The following is a 17,971-nucleotide window of genomic DNA, read 5'->3' on the forward strand; positions in this document are numbered from 1 at the left end:
CTGCAGGTGCCAAGAATAGAGTCAGCTCTTCAGGGCTAAATCTCAGTTCAAAGTATATAATGTTGATGGTGCGATTGCGTCAGTTACCCTTGAGTAAGGCAGTAATGTGAAACTATTATGTACCTCCCAATAAGCCATGCTTTAATGCTGGTCCAGTCTTGCAGAGCCTGACCTATTGATTAGGTTGTTTTCATGGAGATGTGACGCACCTAGCTATGGATGTGACCTTTTGAATAGATTACTTCCATGGATAAATGGTGCATGCAATTGTGGGAGTAGATTTTTGGTGAAATGGAGATGTGACTCCACCCATTCAAGGTGGGTCTTGTTTAGTTTATTGGAGTCTTTTAAAAGGGAAAACATTTTGGAGTTGCTTCAGAGCCAGCAGAGACACAGGTATTTGGAGGTGCTTGGAGTCCTGACCCAATGAGCAGACTCCTAGACATGGACGTTTGGAGAGGCAGAGCCCTGCAGATGTTGCAGTGTGCCTTCCCATGAGATGTTAAGCAAGCTAGAACCCTGGGTTGGGTCCCAGAGGCACTAAGTGAAGGTGTACGGATGCTTAGAGAAGAAACCACTGGCATTTGATGCTGGAAGCAGTGAACCAGGAACAAGGACCAGCAGACACCAGCCATGTACCTTCTCATGTGACAGACATAGGCCTTTCTTGAGTCAAGGTATCCTTTGGATGCCTTAGTTCTGATATTTTTGTGGCCTTAGAAGTGTGAACTTGTAACTTCATAAAATCCCTTTTTAAAAGCCGTTCCAGTTCTGGTATATTGTATTCTGACAGCTTTAGCAAACCAAAATAGGTAATAATTCAATCTGTGGTTACAAATGAATTCATCTAGGATGTAAGTATGGAGTGTGAAGGAAGATGATTTAGGAAAAAGTTGTGATACCAACACTTAATGCTTAAAAAGGACAGGAAAATAAGTAGAAAACTACCAGAGTGTGGCATTTTAGAAGGGAGGAAATGTCTCAAAAAATTAGGTAGTTGGGCGGGCCGCGGTGGCTCAGCGGGCAAGAGTGCTTGCCTGCCGTGCCGGAGGACCCCGGTTCGATTCCCGGCCCCCGCCCATGTAAAAAACAAACAAACAAACAAAATATAATAAAACAAGAAAATGTTTAAAGATGTTTCCCTTTCTTCCTCCCTTCCTTCCTTCCATCCTTCCTTCCTTCTCTGTCTTTCCTTCCCTTCCTCCCTCTCTCTTTAAAAAAAAAAAAAAAAAAAAAATTAGGTAGTCAACATTTTTGAATGTCAAGAAAGTTGAAGCCTGAACTATTTGCATTGGGAGGATATTTGTGAGACTAGAAGATGGAGAAGATAGACTGAGTTGAGGAATTATGGAAAATCTGCTAAAAATGCACAATTATTAGTAATTTTACCTTATATGATTCAAACTTGATATGCCATCCTTTTCTCAAAATGCCCCCACTCTGAATATAACCTCATTTTTTTACTTAATTTGAATTTCAAATGACTCCTTTCCCTCTTATTTCATTCATACTAACTATGCCTTGCCATTCATTCATTCAATGAGAAGTATATACTATTTTGTATTTATTTGCTTTATTTCTATGTTGTGTTTGTTCTTATATTTATTAAAATGCAGTTCTTATATTTATTAAAATGCAAAGATATTTCTGTAAAAAATAAATGGGTTTGTATTTGGACATCTTTGCTTCTTTTATTTCAGTTTCCTAGCAATTAATTGTTACTGTGTTTTTTCCAGAGTATTTATCCACAACAGATTTAAAAATCTGGCTTCCTTCTATAGATATTACTTTTAACTTTTTACTGTGAAAAATTATAGATTCAGAATGTGTAAAGATAGTATAGAGAATTCCCATGAATCCTTCACTCAATTTCCCCAAAGGTCACTGCTTACAAAATCAGAATGCAACGTCAAAACTAGGAAATTGGCATTGGTACAGTGTATGTGTATAGTTCTATGTCACTTTTATCACACATGTTAGACTACTGTAGCTACCACCACACTCAAGATATAGACCTATGCCATCACAAGACTCCCTCATCTAATCTTTGGGAGTCACACCCATCCTTTTCCGTCTGCAATATCCTTACCCATTATTAGCAAGCACTCATGTGTCCTCCAAATCCATATTTTTTTCACTTCAAGGATGGAATCATGCAGTATCTGATCTTTTGAACTTTTTTTTTCATTTATCATAATGCCCTTAAGAGCTACCCAGGCTGTTGCATACATTAATAGTTAATTTTAATTGCTGAGTAATATTACATGGTACGGATGTACCACGGTAAAACCGCTTACTACCTGTAGGACATTTTTGTTGTTTCTAACTTTTGGCTATTAAAAATTACTCTACTGTGAACATGCCTAGGTTTTATGTGGGTATATTTTTTGTTTCTCTGAGTTGCTATGATAAATCTGTGCTACATCTTTTTTTTTTTTCATTTGTTTAAAGATGCTGTAAAATGATTTTCCACTGTGGCTACACCATTTTATATTCTCATCAGTAATCTAAGAATATCCAGTTCCTCCACATAATTATTAGTACTTAACCATTCTGGCTGGTGTAGAGGTGTCCCTTCATGATTTTAATTTGCATTTCCCTAGTGGATAGTGTTGAACATCTTTTCTGCACTCATTGGCCATCTGTATATTATCTTTAATAAAATAGCTTTTCATGTCATTTGCATATTTTCTATTTGGATCATTTGTTTTTATATTGGTGAATTTTGAGAGTTCTTTACAGATTCTATATATGAGTTCTGTGCTTGATAGGTCATTTGAAAATATTTTCTCCCAGTCTGTTCTTTGTTCTTCTCATCTTCTTAATAGAGTCTTTTGCAGAGCAAACATTTTTAAACTAGAATTGATTATTCTAAATAATAAAGAATAAATAAATGAGAGAAAAAGATATTGTTTACTTCTATTTTAATAGCTATTTCAAAAGACAAAGAGCAAATAAGAACTAAGAAGTAGGAAGGTGAATTGTAGAAGAGAGGTTGGCACATCCAATGGGGGGAAAAACAGCAAGGGAGAAGAGAAAATTTAAAAAAACAGAAAGACTCAAAGAGCATGATAGAGTTTGCAATATCATTAGACTTTATTTTATTGTTTCCCCAAACTTTGAATGTTAGCAAGATACATGGACTATATGTAGATACACATGCATCTATATAAGGGATCACATTAATCATTCATACCACTTAATTGTACTTTTTCATAGAATGATTAGTAATGAACAGAAAAATCTACCTAGTGGCGATGACAGGTTGGATTTGCATTCACCCAAAGACTAAAGTTTCTGTTGCCTTAAGCTGGCAGTACTCCAGAATTGAACATTATAATTAATGTTTAATACAGGTTGCTTATATCAGCGTGCCAGGTATTTTTAGATTCGGTTTTGGCAAAAATTAAGATTTTTGAATATGGAGTGGTTATTACTTGTATTGGTTTTCTGCTGCTGCTGTAACAAACTGTCATGAAGTTGAAACAATGCATACTTGTTATCTTACAATTCTGGGGGTCATAAGTCTGTAATGAATATTATTGGATTATAGTCAAGGTGCCAGTAAGGCTTCTTCTTGCTGAGTCTCTAGAGAAATTTATGTTCTCTGTGTCTTCTGACTCTCAGAGGATTGCAGTATTCCTTTGGCTTATAGCTGCATCGCTCTAATCTCTGCTTCCATTATCAAATTTTCCCCTAACCCTGTTTGATATTTCTGCATCCCTTATATGAGGACTCCTGTGATTTGGGCCCACCTGGATAATTCATCTTCATGACCCCTTTGCAAGATCCTTAATTTAATCACTTCTGCATATGTCCTTTTGCATTTCTATTAACATTCACAGGTTTGGGATGTGGATATCTTTTGGGGGTGGTATCATTTTCTTTAGCAAGAGTGCTAATTGAATTGTCAGAATGCTTTCAGGTTTATTTTATGTTATATGTTGTTAAACTCTAGAGGTTTCAATGGGAACTATGGCTCTTCTAAGCCATGACTATCCAATAGAGAGGAATATTAAGGGCTTGAATTACATACTAAAATTCTGTTTTAAGGTCAGAAGTTATGAAGCATAATTTGTTAGAAACTATTATTGCATAATTGCCAAGCCCCTTAAATAAATGACAAAGTGGTAATAAACCAGAGCAACAAGGCTGGTGAAAAGAAAAGAAATGTATTCAAAGTTAAGAAACAAACAAGGCTGTTCTACTCCTGTCAACCACTGAAGAATTTTTGGAAGAAACAAAGAAAGTGAACTTTCCGGAGCACGTTGCAAGCTTTCATGTGTTCTAATAAAGTCAGGACAAAATACATGAACAGCAGAAGAAAGTGAATGGTTCTGGATTAAACCTACCTATTATTTTCCCTGGATGAGTCTTCTTGAAGCAAAAAAAGATTAAAACAAAAATAATCATTTTGAGTTTAATTAAATGATACCTTCAACAATCAAAGGGAAAGAAACTGGCTCACGTGAGTTTCATTAAATTTTTTCAATTTAAATTATTTAAATGTGTATAAAATATCACTATTACAGACTCCTTGGAATTGGAGAGTATGGGAATAGGAAGCTCCAAAACCCTGTGCCCATGGCAAAATATCCCTAATATGTGATAACATTTAAGTCCACTGAGCAACATTCTCTTACTTTAGCAGAGATAAGACTAAATCACAAATTATTTAGGAAAGAATATCTGTGCTCTGGAGGTATTTGTAATGTATTATCCTCTTTATATGTTTTTGATTTAATTCATTTATAATTTTAAGGATATTAAGGATGGAAGATATTGGTTGGTAATTTTCTCATCTGAAGGATGAAAAGTATTGAGTCAAGTAAAGAGGAGGAAGTACTCTCTAGTCAATGAAAAAGCTAAAGTCAAAAGATGATAATTTATAGTCCAAGAAGTTAAGCAAAATAGTTTTTAAAAGTTCAGTATTTCTAGATGTAGAATGCAAACGCTGAAGAAATGGTGGAGAAACTGCAGGTCATGATTACATCTGACATTTTCCTGAAAGGAATAGGAAATTATTGCATTTTTAAGGAAAAAGAAAAGTGATCAGATTTACATTTTCCAAAAGTCATTCATGAGTTAGCATGTGGGATGGATTGCAGAAAGCAAGAATAGAAGCAGGAAGATGAGTTGAGAGTCTGTTCCAATGTTCTACAAAAGGATGATGGTGGTTTAACCAGGAGGTAAAAGTGAAGTTATAGAAAAGAGGATGGATACATCTGCAAGCATTGACTCAATCTCATGATTGACTGGAATTTTCAAGTAAGGGAAATGATACAGTTATGACATGATAGACTCACTCTTCTGTCGTAGGTAAATAAATAGATATGGCCGACATAAAATGAGATGACAAACATAGAAGGAGAAATACACTTGTGAAGAATATGTTATTTTTAAATATAATGAATTTTAGGGCTCTCTGAGACACAAAGCAGAAAACCATATAGTACTGTCAGTCAGTCTTAACTCTACTGAGGTTTGAGTATGTGACTTCACAGTGGTACAAACGTACAATGCTAGTTCTAGAGATGCAATCAAAGAGAGAATTATTACTTAGGTCTGATCTGGGCTAGGGTTTTACCAGCCTGGTTAGAATGGAAGGATTTGAAGAGAAAGGAGTACTGGCACAAAAGTAATTGAAAGAAGAAACCATGAGATTTAAGCTTGGTTGGATGGAAAATAAAGGAGCAGTTGGGTAAAGAGAGAGTAGAGAGAGTCAATGGGATCTAAGTTCAGGTGAGGTTGAGAAGCAATTCAAGCAGTGACAGAATAACACAGAAACTTGAAAGAGAGCAAGTTGCAGTAAAAAAAACAGTATATACATGTTTGGAGCTTCTGACACAGTCCTGGGCTGGTGATCAAATTTTAAACTATGAGAGAGGATGAAAAAAAAATGTGTAGAGTGGGGAGAGCAGATGTGTGAGCCTCGAGTGAGAGCAATGCTCTTAGAATTCCCTGCAATATCTGTGCAATTGGACTTCCTGTGTTATCTCCTTTATGAGGTTGCAGGTCCCTTCATGTTCAGAGCTATAACTTAATTTTCTTAAGTTATAATTAAGTTAATTTTCATATGTTTTCTTAAGTTATAATTTCTTAAGTTAATTTTCTTCAGTTCTTAAGTTTTCCTACCACCCCACATCTACTAGTATGCAGTATTGCGCAGAACAAGAGTTTTATTACAAGATTTTACTCCAGAAGATAAGTGAAAGTAGCATGTGGTAATTTTTTTCGTAAATCAGATTAGAAATTACTCAATAAGAAACACAGGAGAAATATTTCCAACATGATATCATACCTAGCTTATGCAGCCTCACAGAGAAATGCTTCTACAATGATGTGATTGCCAGTTTTAAGGAAAGGATGTTCAAAACTAGCTTAATACAGAAAAGTTTACAATTAAACAAAACAAAGCATTTCTCAAGGACTGTAATAATGCCAAGTTTTCATGTGAAATTAACCCTGTATTTAAATTTTTATTTTGATAGTAAATAGAAAGGTACTCCCTTCTCCTTCCGAGCTAGTTTCAAAGCATAAGCAATAATGCCCTTATTTAACAGTCTTTTATAAAAACAGATTTGAAAGTATCATGCAAAAAGACTTTTTAAAGGTTTTGTGCAATATATTTACACTTTAAATTTTTGGGTTTGCATTTTCCTCTTTTTATGTTCAACCTGTCAACTGCTTGGAATTTATAATTTATGGCTCTGCAACAATCCAACTTTCTCCTCAAGCAATCCTTTTCCCAGAAAAGTTTGTTAGCATGATGAAAGACATTTTCAAAGTAAAGTTATATTTTGGAATCATTATATGCAGTTTCTAAATTAGTTTTTATTATTTGGGATATCCCTACACGCTTATTCTGAAGAATTTTTGATAGTACAAATTAGGAAACAAAAATCGCTAAAGAATGAATGAAAGAAATGTCAAGCCCTTAAACAATTATCTCCCTTATAACTTCTTGTTTGAGCAATTTATTTTCAACTTCATATGTTTATTTTTCCTCTTTAAATTAATTTGACTAACATTAACTAATTCTCTACTATTGCCAAATACTTTGTAAAATGATAAGAAAAGAGAGAAAAAATAATAATGAAAGTGCCTAACTTCAAGTTAGGTCAGTATTGTAGGGAAAACAAACATGAAGACAGATGATTTAATTTGATTCTTGGAGCCCATTTTTTTGGTGAATATTTATCAACGGTTGGATAGTGCTAAAAATGCACAAACACATGGATGAAAACCCTAATCATCATGTAGCTGTGTTTTATTTGGGTAAGTTAGAATGCTTTACTTTTGTTTAATGAAACATTTTTAAATGTTCCATTTGTTTGTCTAACACATACAATTTCTCTATAATTATGATGATTTGTTTCTTTGGGCCTCGCAAGGGTAAATCTAAATGTGGATTCAGAGTTACAATAATTAAGAGCACAGACACAAATTTTTAACAGAAATCTTATAAAAGGGCACCTGCACACATCAGCTTGAAATTATTCACATTATTTCTAGCTTAAACGTGCTTATTATTCATGAAAAAATTGTCCTGCATTCACTGAGAAGTTAATTTCATGTGTTAGTGACATTACCCCAAATTAATGTTTCTATATAAGAAAATGTAAGTGTTTTTTTTCCATAGGAAAATATATGCTTGAATTAGGTGAACTTCTTCTTACATTTGCATTTCTAAAATCTCTTTGATGTAAAAAAGTATAAAGTTTTTATGGTCCATAGACAAATGTATATCTGCATTAGTATGGTTACATGATGTCCCCTAACTGCATGCAGGGCCAGAACCACGTTTTATATGTCATTTTAACTTTATGGCCAAACACAGTGCCAGTTATAAAGCATGTGCTAATGTACTGTTGGTTTAATAAATGACTCTAAAATATAGTCAAACAGATTATAAATAAAAATAACTCTTCCAGGGCTAGCAATTGATCTCATTAAAAATGGTTCACTAAACTAACTCATGTTTTGCCCTTAAGAGAAATAATAAAAATTGAAATTGTATTTCTGTGAACAGACAACTTCAAGAACAATAATACATAAAGTTACTGTATTTAAGTCTGTAGAAATTGTAATCCCTTTCACTAAATAAATGGTAAATTTTTTTGGTAAAATTTTTATATTTGGGCTCAGACCCTAATTTTAATAAAGCATTTTGTTTTTTCACTACCTTGGCCACAGTTTAAAGTTTTGGTCAACCCCAGAATGGTTTCTATTTTGGAAAGATTGCTTGTGGGTAATAGATTTTATAGGAGAAGAAAGAAAACATGTATATATTTAACTTTAATTTGAAGGTGCATTGACTTGGCTTGGAGTGGTGGGCATAGATATGGAAGTAAATAGACAAACCTGGGATATATTTTAGATTTGGAACCAAAGGTTGTTGCTGAAAAAAGAGATGTGGATGGAGAGGGTGACTCAAATATCGTAGTTTTTGTAAAGGAACTGCATGCATCAGGAAGAAATCAGAGAAGAAAGCAGCTTTTGCAATAAAGGGGAGAGTCTCTAATCCTTTTTTGGGAATATTCAGTTCAGCAAGGCTCTGAGAAGGTCTTAGTGGGTAATTAGATATGTCTGCAGTGAAGCGGTCACTGCTGAAGATACAAATGTGATTGTCATCATATAGGTGGTACTTTAAGTTTTGGACTGGATGAGGAATACTTGGGTAGAGAGCATGGAAAGTGTTGAGGGGGATAAAATATAACAGTTGTTTCTTCCTTTCCTATGTTTGAAACCAAATGAGAAATAGTAGAATAGACTAACAGACTTTGAAGTGTAAGATTTATTAATGATACAAAACATTGCACAAGGATTATCATCTGCAGTAAAAGACCACAGTAATTTTTCCTGAGTTAGAGAGAAATATTTTCCAAAGCAGGTCCTTCAGAACATTAAAAAAAAAGACAAAACTGTCTTTTGTACTTCACCCCCCAAAAAGCAGAGCTACCCTCACAAGCGTGTGCATTGAGTTACAAAAAAAATGTGTGTCCTGAAGTTAGGCTGGTCCTCAAGAAAAGAGAGAAAGAGGGTGGTTGGAACTGTAGAGACTGTTTTAACAAACTCACTGATAAGTGAGATAAGTCAATTTCCCTTCTATGGAGAGGAGGGAATGAATGGTAAGGAGAGATGATAGAAGTATTACTTTAACTCAGGGTTGGCAAACTGCAATCTATATATCAAATTTTCAACACAATATTATTTTTAATATGATCTTCTAGGTAACAATCTTTTACATATTTAATATTTGAAAAAATCTCAAAAGAAGAATAATATTTTGTGACATAAAAAGTATATGAAATTCAAATTCCATGAATACAGCTCACATATCGTCATGGCTAGTTTTGTGCTACAATGGCAGACTTGAATAGATGTGACATGATGCATAAGGCCTCAAAAGCCAAATATTTACCACCTGGCCCCTTATAGGAAATGTTTGCTGACAACTACTCTAGCTACAAAATGTGGATGCAGTGAGGCTGTTGTCAGAAGTGCGTATTCATTTAATTCAACTGGAAACCCAAAGTGGTATTTAATTGTCTACCAGAATATGCTTATTAGTACCATATTCAGCTACCATTTTGTATATCAAATAAAGATTGTATGAATATAAAAAGAGAAAAGGGAAAGTAGGAGGGGCAGAGGAGGAAGAAAGAAAAAAAATGAAGGAAGGAAGGAAGGAAAGAAAGAAGGGAAAATGAAAAAGCCTTAGCAGAATTATTAGCTGGTTTTAAACTGCTAGCCTCCAAAACATGGGCAAAGAAATTCCTGTTGTTTAAGCTAACTAATCTATGTGCTTTGTCACTACAGCTCTGGCAAACTAAAGCACTTTCTAATATAAGAAGAGAACAAGGCTCAGGAGCCAGCCTTTGTGCAAGCTAGCACTAAGAAGTCAGAAAGAGGAGAGTTTGAAAAGAAAAAATCAGACAGATAGAAGGAAAAAGAGAAATTGAAGAATCCTAAAAGATAAAGAGAAACATATTAGAAGAAGGAAAGAATAGAAACTGTGTCAGAAAATTAAGAGGTTGAATAAAATGAGGATAGAGATGAAGTAATTACTTTGGTGCCATTGAATTTATGGGTGATGTTGACTAGAACAGTTTAAATGGAACATTGAAGATGAAACTTCAGTGAAATAGGTGAAAAAACAATGGACAGTGAGTGAAGAATAGGGCAAACAGGTGAAGACAAATAATTTAAGAAAATGTTTTCTGCAAATAAGGAACAGAAAGAGTAATTGTTAAGGGTATGTCAGGTTAAGGAACTACACTGAGAGAAAGTAGGTTTCTGCAATGTCATTGTCTTACTTTGCCAGCCTGCTGTGACAAATACCACAAAATGGGTTAACATAGCAATAGGAATTTATTGGCTCATGGTTTCATAGGGTATGTCCTCAAAGCCAGGCATTAGCTTGGCCATGCTTTCTCCCCAGAGTCTGTAGCATTCTGGTACTGGTTCCCACAGTCGTGAAGTTCCTTGGCTTGTACTTCTGCTTCCTGTTCCAATCTCTCTCTTTTCTTGTGTCTGCTTTTACAGTTTCTGTTGTCTTCCTGCTTCTGGATCCTCTTTATAAAACCTCCAGTAATGTAGATTAAGACCTACACTGATGCACACTTTAACTAATAATAACATTGCCAAAAGGTCTTTTTTACAAATGGATTCAAATCCACAGGCACATGGATTAAGATTAAGAATATGATTTTCCTTACAGTACATAATTCAATCTACCACAGTCATCAAAGGAAAGGAAAGTTGTGATGACAGAAAGAAAGGGGAAATTCTGAGAACACAAATTAAGTTTAGTAAAATCCCTGCCATGGGTAAGGACCATTCTTTAGAACTGGTTCATATCACCTCCCATTTGCTGTCACTGACCTACCCATTCTTCATTATGATGTCTTTGATTATCTGATCCCCCGTAATTCTATGACACAGCAACTAATACTCCTTCAGACTACTTTGGCTCTACTCCCTCCCTAATTTAGCTCACGTTCCCTTGTAAACAAAGCCTGAGGATTCTTTATTTGGAGAAATCAACTTCAGGGAAGCAATAAAGAAGGAGAAATAGAAATGACAGAAGGAAAGTTGTAAAACAAATATGAGGTGGTACATTACCAACCTGCCATGCTTTGTACCAAAACACCGTTGATGTATTGTTCATGTTGGTTTATCTCCAAGGAAACCTCATGGAATCTGTGTATTGTGAAACATTCTACAAAAGAGAGAAGGAAAAAAAAAAGCAGTTCATCTGATGACTCTTTCCCGTACCCTGTTTTCCATTGGTTAAAGTTTGCCCTACAGATGTTCACAGCCTCCGGCCAAGCCACCGTGTACTGCTAATACCCACCTCTAGCTTAATGAAGTTCAGCTGAAGGAGAAGGTGGATAAGTTAGGAGGTCTCTGCACATGGCAGACTGCTAACGAATCAACTGATGGTAAAGACCCGAGAAGCAAACCGCCACAAAAGCCTCCTGCTAGAGTGTGAGACCTCTGCAAAAGGGGTGAAGAAACCTCATCGTTACAAGCCTGGTACTATGGTACTCCAGGAAATTAGATGTCATCAGAGGTCCGCTAAACTACTAACTCACAATGTTCATTTCCTTCTACCTTCTGATGCAAAAAATTGCTCAGGACTTCCCAACAGATCTGCACTTGCAGAGCACAGCTACTTTGCTTTGCAGGAGGCAAGTCAATTTTGAAGACATCAACCAACCTATGTTCTATCCGTGCCAAATATGTAACAATTCTACCCAAAGACATCCAGATAGCTTGCAGCATACGTGGAACATATGCTAATGCTCCAGTATGATTGGAAAAAAATAATTCTCAAAAACATATATTTTTTCCCTTGTTCATGTTATCAGTAGTTCTGAATGTTGGAACATCCCCCCCCCCCCATTGGGTCAAAAGATACTTATGTACATGATTTTGAATGGAAAAATAAGGGACATCAATCATGTATTGGCAGTTTTTGCATTTTCATTTGTGTATGGATTTTAAATGTAAATTCAGGGACATAAAACATTAATACAAGTCAAAATGTTTCAGTGAACAAATTCCAAAAGTTCAATGTTACAGCAATTGTAGGTAAATTGTTAACTTTTTCTGGAAAACACCAGCATTTGGATTTTTTTTAAGTGAATTTTTTATTGATTGCAAAAAAAAAAAAGTTTATCCCTCTGTTTACCCACGGTTGTAGGTTGTATACTTTGGTTTCCCTGGGCAACCACTGAAGAACCAGACATAGCACAGTCCGGTCTACCCAGTGGACAGTTATGTCAGTCTTTCTTTGTCAGCCAATGCAGAACACAAGGGGTCTTCAATCTCTAGTTGTGTTGGAGAAATGGGAGTGGTCTGAACTTTATGATCTTGAGAACTGCATGAGTCATAATGATATTACGCCTGTCCCATAAGAAACAAATATGGGTCCAGTATCTGGGAGAAAAGGTGGGTAGACAAGTTGATGGAAAGAGATTTCATGTGGTGCATAAACTAAGTCTGTTACATCATCATTTTGCCTTTTTAAAAGACTCAATGCCCTTCTTAACATATATTTAGTGGATTCGGTCCTCAGATAATTGCACTGAGAGTATAGATAGGAAACATTCTCAAACCATACCTTCTGTCTCACAATACCAGCTGAATTGTTCAAAGTCAGCTAATTATTATAAAACAAAGCCTTCCAGATCTCAATAAAGAGTAAAATTATTCCTTCCTCCACAGTAATATTCATTCTGGCTCCACCAAGTTCAGTGCAAGTATGTAACTCTCCTTGGTAGCACCTTTAGTGGTGACTCAGAGATTCAGATTCCTTCCATCTAGTGTCTTCCATGGTCTCTAAGAGTTTCTGAGTCCTCTGGAATCTTGAATCCTTTCTCCTGACCATCTGCAAAACTGGACATCACACAATAGAAGAAGAATCTTTAATGAAATGACCTACATCCACTTGCCATCAGCCACAACATCTCACATGCCCATCTTCTCTACCACCCAGGAATATAGATAAATTTGAAGAATAGCCTAGTATTCTCTGCCACATTATTAGATCCATCTTTCACTCAGGCCCCCTAAATGGGTAAGTGAATGCAGACTTAACAACCTCAAGAAAGGATACTAATCAAAAGACATTTGAAGTTCCTGGGTTGTTGTAGAGAAATGTTGAATTTTGCTTATGTTGCAGAAAGGATTCATTGTCTGTGTATCAGGGTATACTGTATACAAAGAGATATATAATATTCATGCAAAGTTTAAACTTCAGTTGCTTTGGGGTTGGACTCATTGCTCATTGTAAACTGATATTCTGTGACTGTAAATTCTATTGCTTAAAAAAATGTTGTCAGGGAAACAATAGCAACAAGAAATGTGCCAAATTCTCCATCTCAACCCATTCTCCAAAAGGCATAGTAGCCTAGTTGGGCTTCTTTAATGGTAATCAAAGTGGCACACATCCAGTCGACGTTTTTTAACATGAGAGAAAATGTCCCTAGAAGTAAAGATGCATGTAATCATAAAGGGGAAAAGCACAGTTAGCATCATTGATAGTTATTCACAATTGGCAAAGTATATAATATAACATAGTTTTATATAGAAAACATGATACCTTATTATTTGTAGTTAGTACTTAGCATGCAATGTGTTTAATAAATATTGTGAATAAGTTTCTGCTAAATAGTACATTTCTGACTAATGATAACACTTTTGTTTCTATGAACTGAATATTATTATAAAACTGAAATGAAGTGAAAATAATTTATGAAATTCCTACTTGTGCTGGGAACCTAAATACTCACATACAAATATGTTGGTTATTAAACTCAGATATCAACTACTATATTTTTTAATGGGCTGTCATCAATTTGCTAATTGTATCAATACTGATATAATTTTATAATAAACACTGAGCAGATTGCATTTTCTGGAATGGGTGGCCCATCTTTCATGATTTTCTGACAACATGACTGATATTCCTTCAATTGTAATCTGTGGATCTGTGTTCCCAACACATTTGAGATGATTTGTCACACAGCAACATTTAATTGGAACACTCTTCATTCAAACAGCTCTCCATTAATATTTACTATTTTTTCTCTTAAATTCAATTTATGTAATCATGCTGCATACTTGCGAGTCCTCAGTTGCTTGACTTCACTTGATTTCCACCAACTATGCAGCACAGAAACCATGCAGCACAGCAACACTTTCTTTGAAAAGTATACGCAAATGTCTGCGTTCAATTTTTAAATTCACTCAAATATTTTCCAAAATATCCTGGACTCCAGTATTATTACATGTTTTGATTATACATTGCACTAAATTACATGAGGGTAAGGATTATTGTTGTTGTTTTAAGAATTAGATCTTCAGTGTATCCTAAGTGCCAACAGGTTTTACATATGGTAAATGGTCAATAAATACTGCATGACAATGCATGTCAGAATTAACGGTTTCAGAAATTTGAATACAATACTATGAAAATACAAATGTATAAAAGTTGACTTTTAGTATTATTTCTAAATCCAGATTTGCTATTTAGCTTGTTGGTGCCTTTATAGATAGATTTACATGACTGTTAAAATATTTAATAGTGAAATTGAGGTTGCATCACCCTCTCATCTTCTATAACAAAATTGTAGCTCTCTATTTGTTGAAATATGTTTTTGTCATTTAAATATTAATACCAATAACACTAAAACAATAACAATAATAGTAGTTAACAATACTTGGGTGATTACTAAGTGCCAAACACTGTCCAAAGTTCTGCTTGGGTAATTGAATTAGGTTTTTTTTGGGCATAGGCAAGCTCCAGGAAACTGAATTAGCTTTTTAAGTAAAGTTTATTGACATGTGATTTAACTACATTCAAATTTACCCATTTAGTTGTACAATTCTATGAATCATTACATTTATGACAGAACGTCTCCATTACCCCTCAGAATTCTTTCTTGCCTCTTTGAGGACAATTCACTTTCCCATAACCATCTGTTAGAAACCAATGATCTATTTTCTTTCCACATAGTTTTGTCTCTTCCAGAATGGTGTATATACGGAATCATATTGTATGTAGCCACTTGAGTCTCGTTATTTCAATTAGTGTAATGCATTTGCATTCCATGGAAGCCATTGCATTTCTTTTCATTCCACTGTATAAATATAGTATGGTCTATATATTCTTTCCCAACTTATATGATTGGATTGTTTTTGTTTTGGGTGATTACAAATAAAACTGTTATAAACACTTGTGTGTGTATTTGTGTGTGTGTGTGTGTATGTGTGTATGTGAATGTATTTGTGCAGACATGTTTTCATTTCTCTTTGGTAACCTAGGACTGGGAAGCTGGTTGTGTGATAAGTGTTTGCTTGACTTTTTAAGAAACTATCAAACTGTTTTTCAAAATAGCTGTGATATATTACATTCCCACCAACATTTTAGGGTTGTTCTTATTGCTCTGAATCCTTGCCAGTTTTACTTTAAGCCCTTCTAATAGATGGTTAGTGTTATTTATTTGCTGTTTTAATTTTCATTTTCTTCACAAATCATGATGTCAAATATCATTACATATGTCTATTTGCGTCCACATACCTTCTTTGGCAAAGTGTCTTTGCACATATTTTGCCCAATTTTTAATTGGTGGATTTGATTTTTTATTGAGTTTTAAGAGTACTTTATATGTTCTAGATACGAGTCCTTTATTACCCACATTTTTTGAAAATATTAACTAAGTATTTGGCCTTTCTTTTGGTTTTCTTAGTGATGTCTTTTGAAGAGCAGGGTTTTTTGGGGGGGGTTGCCAGTATATAGTTGTCTTTTATGATTCATGTTTTTTGATATCTTATATTCCTAACCCAAGGTTACAAAGGTTGTCATCTTTGTTTTCTTCCACAAGTTACCAGCAAATACTTTATACTTTCAATTTTACCTTAGGTCAGTGATCCATTTCATATTAACATCTTCATGTGATACAAGATGGAGTTGTTGAGTTTTCTCTGTGCATATAGATGAACAATAATTGTGATACAACTTGAGAAATTGCTGACTTAATATTTCTAGATTTTAGGATACTAAAATACAATAGCCTACAATAAAAACCCAGATGCAAAGTGGACATAAAGTTTGTATTGTGTTGATTTGCTATAAAATCCTTCAGGGTAAAATTATTTATGATTTTCTATTTGTCTATTAAATATTATATCAGTATTTTATTAATTTAAAAATTATGGTTGATTTACAGAAACAATGCTCTTGAAGAATATTTGTTCCTTAAACATGAATGATATAGTAAATAACTGATCAATTTAACAGAGTATTCAAATTCAAATGATATTTCAAAACATCAATAGTTAATATTCAGAATTAAAGACGCTTATGCAACCTATTTCTTACCATAGCAATGTCTGGAAATGAAAGTAAATTTTATTTTTGATTTCTAAGCAATAGAAATGAAGGATCAAATGAATAGATCTTGGAAATTTATAGTCTTAGGGACAAAAGAACTTAGCCTTTGGGATTGAGAAAATATTTTTTGTATATGTTTGATTATTTTTAATAAAAAAACTAATGTTTAAATAGTTGTAAATATTTTATTAAACTACACTACTGAACATATTTTTCTTTTATTCCCTTCAAGAAGTCTATCTGGAAAGATCAAATTAATTACAAATGTGTAATAAATAAGCATGTGTTTGTTTCTCAATCAGTATTCTTCTCAACTTACTCTGCTATGATTTAGTCACATTTTATACCAGATTAATATTTTTAGAGGTTAATTTTTCCACTACATTTAAATACTAGATAGTTTTAAATGTAACATTCTACTTTATTCAAGTTTTTGAGGGTGTTGCATTATTTAACGTGGTTTTTAAGAATTAACCAAGTACTTTCCACTTCAGCTTACTTTCCTAGAAAGATAGATAGGCAGGTAGATAAGAAGATAGAGATACAGATAAATAATCTGCCCTTTTGTCATTTTACTGTGTATTTTGGTATGTCTTCATTTATAGACTTTTTTTTTTTGCATTGGCAGGCACCGGGAATCAAACCCGGGTCTCTGGCATGGCAGGTGGAACTCTGCCTGCTGAGCCACTGTGGTCCGCCCTTCATTTATAGACCTTTAAGTAGAGTGATCCTAAGAAGATATAATAGTCCACAAATAGACAGATGGTGAAGCACAAGGAGATGACTGTCCACTGGGTCATTCAGGGACTAGACTATTTCTATTTTGTTTCACCACTATTTCCTATGGTTTAGTCTTATTGCCATGGCTAAAGTTAAATTCACATCATCAGATTTATGCACTAGTCTAAGAAAGAGGAAAGGAGAATCAGAGGACAACTGATTCTGTTCAAAAGAGTGATACAGGTGTTGCATATATCATGTCTTCTCACCATCGGCAAAAAAAAAGAAAGTCTGCTGGACAGAATTTTTTTGTTGCTAAACCTTGATATAATTATTGAACACTATTTCAGTCAACCAAACTTAATGGCCTCATCTACTCACTCCATGCCTCATCCACAGGTGTGGAAAACTATAGAATATAGAATCTGACAAGGGGCCTCACTTCTTATGAAGAATGTATGATAGTGGTCCCAGGACGAGGAATACCCTGGTACCATTCAGAAGCTGCCACCTGGAATGTGGTAAAATGGCCAATTAAAAACACAGATGAAGCATGAGCTCAGAGGTAATGCACTGCAAGTACATGATGCAATCCTCTAGGGTGAATTATGTGCACTGAATTAGACATCATTTTGGTGTTGTGTTCTCAATAGGAACAATACATGATTCTTGGATCCAAGGAACAAAAGTGGCAATGGTCCCTCTTGACATTATCCCCAGTGATCCACTGGGGGACTTCATGGTTTCTGGTCCTACAATTTGGGGCACAGCTCTAAAGGTTCTTATCCCCATAATGGGCACACTTTTATCAGGGGCCATCACAAAAATTCCTTTGAACTATAAGCC

The 17,971-nt window shown here is 34.7% G+C and overlaps 1 long non-coding RNA gene across 6 annotated transcripts in view; it reads right to left on the minus strand.

Moving 5' to 3' along the window:
* The window catches only part of LOC143648024 (uncharacterized), a 52,527-nt gene extending 40,051 nt beyond the window's left edge, over positions 1 to 12,476 (minus strand). Inside the window, exons 1-3 of one of the 6 annotated variants that reach the window (XR_013158327.1) lie at positions 12,200 to 12,469; positions 11,132 to 11,224; positions 10,370 to 10,610 (exon numbers count right to left, since the gene is read on the minus strand). This is a non-coding gene — a long non-coding RNA (uncharacterized LOC143648024). Of the gene's footprint in view, positions 1 to 10,369; positions 10,611 to 11,131; positions 11,225 to 12,199 lie in introns of those variants that run through there. The other 5 variants (XR_013158322.1, XR_013158326.1, XR_013158324.1 and 2 more) reach the window with 5 other exon arrangements.
* Between the last annotated feature and the right edge of the window lie 5,495 nt (positions 12,477 to 17,971).

This window comes from Tamandua tetradactyla, chromosome 10, assembly GCF_023851605.1.
Source record: "Tamandua tetradactyla isolate mTamTet1 chromosome 10, mTamTet1.pri, whole genome shotgun sequence".
NCBI lineage: Eukaryota > Metazoa > Chordata > Mammalia > Pilosa > Myrmecophagidae > Tamandua > Tamandua tetradactyla.